Raw genomic sequence first — 5,561 nt, forward strand, 5'->3', positions numbered from 1 at the left:
TGACATTTTATCAGGTCTGACTACATATTACTGATTGGTGCACTAAGTATTGTTGTGACATCACAGTCCTATGTCTGTAGCATGTATGTACACTAATCCCTATCACAGCACAGTAATTCCTATCACACTACCTAACACCCTGCACTGGAACCTATCAGCTACACTATATCACTAGCTAACCTACACTGACTGTCTCTCACTTACTATCGGTATTATATATATATATAAGCTATCTAACTATCTAATGTAATGACACTGCAAAGCACAGAGCACAGCAAAGAAACTGTATATGACATTTTATATGCATATGTTGCAGCTCCAATTTTAAACGAATCAGCTGAAATTTTTGTACCCTGTAAGTCAAAGTGTTTTTTGCATCTTGACAAAATGTAATTGATGGAGATCCATCAATGTGCATGAAAAGAGGGCCTGGTTTACATGATCTAGCAACTATCCAATTTTTTTCAGCCAGAACCGGACAGATTGTAGATGACCGTAATTCTTTAAAGGGGTATTATCATCTTAATGATCACTGTTAAATCTGTTAATGATTTAACAGTGATCATTTTTCTAAATATATTTAATTAACAAATCCCCACCCCTTAGAAAAAAATAAACCTATACTTACCTGACTGTTGTCTTCCGTCTCCCCTGGTTACGGCCACCGCTCTTCTCAGAAATCGCGGTGGCCGCGCATGCGCAGACGTCTTCTTTTCTTCTCCCGGCCGGCCGCGCGCTGTACTGAACGCGCACGCCGAGTCCGCGCATGCGCCCTGGTGACTTCTTCCTGGCAAGTATACTATACTGGCCAGGAAGAAGTTACCAGGGCGCATGCGCGGACTTGGCGTGCGCGTTTAGTACAGCGCGCGGCACGGCCGGGAGAAGACATCAATGAAGATGGAGCCCGCCCCCTGCCGAAACCAGGAAGTAGACGGCGCGCCGGGAGCAGGTAAGTATAAACCTGTGTCTTGAGAAAACCCCTTTAAGGTTTACCCAAGTTCCTTTACCTTGCTGGTTGGTTTTAGATCTTTTTATGTATAATTTGATTTTTTTCCCTATGGATAACCAGGTCGTTGATTTGTAATGGTGCTTCTGTTGTTCTATTCATAGACATAATTTCACTGATGCGAAGTGCACCGAAAAAAAGAAAGCAAAATTGCAGCTTTGATTAAAAAAGTCTCATACAGGGATGAGCATATAAACTGTAAACTGTAAAGTTCTCCATAAATAGTTTGAATAGATCAAGAGATAATGGTTTAGTTCTTTTCTTGATAGGATTTTTTCTTTTAAAAACCTTTATTTAGATGTTTAAAAAAAGTTTTTGATGTGAATGGGGGAATATTGCAAATTTTGGGGAAAAAGGAAATGCCAGATAAGATTTTTTTAATGTAGTCCCCTTTGTAGCCCTTTTTTTATTAGATTCAAGTATTCCATGCGGCTGTGTAAGCAGCCCATATAGTAGGGGCTAGTGAATTGCTAATCAAACCTGGGTATACCATCTCTTCTTCTGCTAATGGAATTTGGAAAAATTCAGCAATGTTTCTGAAGGTTTTTTTAACAAATTCATGCAAGCATTGTTTTTTTCCCCACCAATGAATAGAAAATCGTCCAAGTAATGGATTGTGTAACCTCCGCTTGAATGACTTTCTAGCATCCATTGTAGGAATGTTGAGAATGCCTCGAAGTAGAAACAGGATAGGGAAAAACCCATGGGAAGTGCTTTGTCATAATAAAATTTTCCTTCAGATTGAAAGCCTAAAGAATTATACCCAGCTGGGTTAATATGAAGGCAGATTTTATGTCCGTTTTTGCCATCAACACATTCCTTCCTGCTTTTCTAAGTAATGATAATGCTTGATTAAAGGATGCATAGTGTACAGATGTCAATTTTTTATCAATTAAATCATTTACTGAATTGTCTTTTGGGTATGATAAGTGATGCATGATTCAGTAACTGTTAGCTTCTTTTTTAGGGACTAACCCTAGTGCAGAAAATCTAAAAAATTTTAAAAGAAGGTTGTATAAAAGGACCAGCAACTCTGTTTTCTGAAATTTCTTTATCTATTTATTCTTGAACAGCTGATTTATTTAAATTAACTGTTTTTTTTTTTAATTTTTAACAAAAGAACATCCAGTATTAGAACAAGGCGGAACATAAAATCCATACAGTTTTGTTTGGGTATCTTTTTAAATAGTGAATGAGCCTTGGTAGGTTCAATGGGGTCACCTCCTCTATTGAATTCTTTATTATTGGAAAGGTGCTGACCATGCTTTTTAAAGCATTTTGATGCTGGGTGATTTCCTGTGCAAAAAGTGCACTCGTGTTTGTATTTGCAAATTGCTTGCCATCTGCATACTGACTCGTTAAATGCAAAGCAAATTCCTTTTTTTGGGGAAATTGTTGACGAAAAAGATAAGTCCTTTGGGGCAACATAAGGTTGATCCAAAGACCTACATCCATTTTAATTCCGGGTATACTGCTATTTTTTGACGAAAAGATTTGTCATAATTACACCATGCAGTACCTCCGAAGTTTTTATAGGCTTCTAGGATACTGTCAAGATGGTGAAATAAGCCGCTACATAAATTCGGGTGTTTTTCCCCCATTACTGCTGCAAAAAGACAGAATGCTTGAAGCCAATTTAAAAAAAGTATTTTGTTGATTTCTTTTTCTCTCCTCCTCTTCTTTTTTATACATTTTTTATGTTTCCGTAGCCGAAGGTAGTAGAGAAAAAACATCAATATATTCCTTGTTCCATATTTTTTCTTTGATTTGTTTGGATAAATGGAATCACAGAGGGAAAATCTGGCAGGGCATTGTTTCTTTTAATGATGTTTCTTTAATTCCGCTTCCAGACTCCAGGGATGGGAATAAACATTTGTCATTTAAATTCCCTGAATTATCTATTGTGTAAAAATTTCTGGAGATATGCTCGTTATCTTTAATGCTGTCCGAATCCGAATTTCTGCCTGGTGAAGACCATACCAAAATCGGATTTAGATTTGACGCCTTATGAGATAGGAAAGAAATAAATTCCTTAAATAAGTGAACGTTATCTTCTAAAACTGTGTCAGGGTTAGGGTTAGTAATCATGTTTGAAGTTTTAGTGCACTGCTAAAAGCAGTCACTAATTACTATTGGCGTAAATGTATTCTCACCATCCTTAGTTCTGTTTGATGTCCTTTCTTTTTCAGCTCCCTGAGATTACCTGCCTGGAGGGACTGGCGACCGTTGTTGAGTATGTGACCGTTTTATCTCTCTGCCCCTCGCGCCGTGTGAAGCAGAAATAATTGTATTTCTGCGTCTTATAGCTTCTTGTGGTGGTGGATAAGTTCTTTTTTCTTTTCTTGCCCTTTTTGTAGGTGGTGGAGTCTGCACAGCGATGATGTCATCCGAAGTCTCCGGCTCTTTGATTGCAGATCCGGATCTCCGACGTCGTGCTCAAGCTGATATCAATGCAATATTCTTTTATTGTTTCACATGGAGGAACAATAATAGATCAGGTGACGCGTTTCGACTCTACATGAGTCTTTGTCAAACCAGTAAATGTGAATATAAAATGAGTGCATTTAAACAGACCGCCGGTTACCACGTCAGCGGAAGTGACATTCCGTAACCACGGAAACATACAAACAAAGTAAATCGAGAGTTCATGGAAAAAATCGACAGGGAAGATAAAGAAAACATAACAAATGAAAAATATTAGAAACAATAAAGTTAGTTATTATGAAAATTAAGATTCTTGTACCTCTAGTTACAAATATATCGGACATTTATCCTGGGGCCTGGCAAGAACATATACAGAACAGAGGATCAAAATACCATGAATGACCAAAATAAACAATGTTGCCAACAATGGATGCAAAATATCTCGATGTATGGTATACCAAATAACACCATAATTAACATTGTTAATATTGTTAATATTGTGATAGATTAAAAGTAAAGGGAGACCTGTTAGGGTAATGTCTTTTCACATCAGGTTTTCTGTAAGCAAAACAAAAGTATATAAGTTAAAACCTATAGAAAGGCATTTAATTCATATTCGCGATTTAAAGGGCTTCTGTCACCCCACTAAAGTGATTTTTTTTTTTTGGGCTGGTGAAATTAGTTATATTGCGATATATCACAATATAATTGTGTCACTTACTTTGATCCAGCAGTTTCTTCAAAAAACGAAGTTTTATCATATGTAAATTCGGTCTCTAACAGCAAGTAGGGCGGCTACTTGCTGCTAGCTGCTGCAGAAATCCGCCCTCTCGTCGTGTTGATTGACAGGGCCAGCCGGGATCTCCTCCTCCGGCCAGCCCTGTCGGCATTTCAAAAATCGCGCGCCTCTGTGGATTCGGCGCAGGCGCTCTGAGATGAGGAGGCTCGTCTCCTCAGCACTCCCTCAGTGCGCCTGCGCCGATGACGTCTTCTATTTCGGTGATGTCATCGGCGCAGGCGCACTGAGGGAGTTCTGAGGAGACGAGCCTCCTCATCTCAGAGCGCCTGCGCCGAATCCACAGAGGCGCGCGATTTTTGAAATGCCGACTGGGCTGGCCGGAGGAGGAGATCCCGGCTGGCCCTGTCAATCAACACGACGAGAGGGCGGATTTCTGCAGCAGCTAGCAGCAAGTAGCCGCCCTACTTGCTGTTAGAGACCGAATTTACATATGATAAAACTTCGTTTTTTGAAGAAACTGCTGGATCAAAGTAAGTGACACAATTATATTGTGATATATCGCAATATAACTAATTTCACCAGCCCAAAAAAAAAAAAATCACTTTAGTGGGGTGACAGAAGCCCTTTAAGCCTCCTTCCTGGCTCCAAGGTTCGTAACCTAAGGATCCAGAATGCCTCGCGTTTTTTCAAAAACTGGACTCTGTCACCTCCCCTGCGAAGAGGTTGTACCTGCTTAATCATTTGAAACTGTAATTGGGAGATGTGGCGACAGCGATCAAAATGAAAGGGTATAGGTAACAATAAATTCTTCTTACTTATTGTCTTTTATTCTTGTCGATGTCTCCCCAACATACAAAAATCCACAAGGACATTTTAAAATATAAACTATGAAACTGCTGTCACAAGTGAAAGAAACTTTAATTGGGAATCTCTCTCCAGAATATGGATGTACAAAATATTGGGACATTAAAGAGGTTGACCGCTCTCTGGCTACTGTTGACCAATTTGTTTGCGAGATGATAACATGGCACTTGCTAATATAGTCTTTGTTGAAATTCTGCACTATTTTCTATATTTTATAAGATAAGCTTACTTGTTTACAAAGTCTTTAGTGCACATCTCCAGCAAGAAACATAACAGTGAAAGTTCCCATTGAATAACAGCAAGCAGAGATCTTGAAAACTGTGAGGAACTGATACAAAATGTAGCAAAACTATATAAAATATAACAAGAGAAATAGCTTTAATATTATACAACATTAATAATAAAATATACATTTCCATATACTGTAAGTAGATAGAGGGTATATGTTTCATCAAAGTGACAGGTACCACGCCCCTTTTACACGCCCCCTTTTATATAGCTTGATACCATTTTATATCGCTTGATACA

The sequence above is a fragment of the Bufo gargarizans genome, chromosome 1, assembly GCF_014858855.1.
Source record: "Bufo gargarizans isolate SCDJY-AF-19 chromosome 1, ASM1485885v1, whole genome shotgun sequence".
Classification (NCBI taxonomy): Eukaryota; Metazoa; Chordata; class Amphibia; order Anura; family Bufonidae; genus Bufo; species Bufo gargarizans.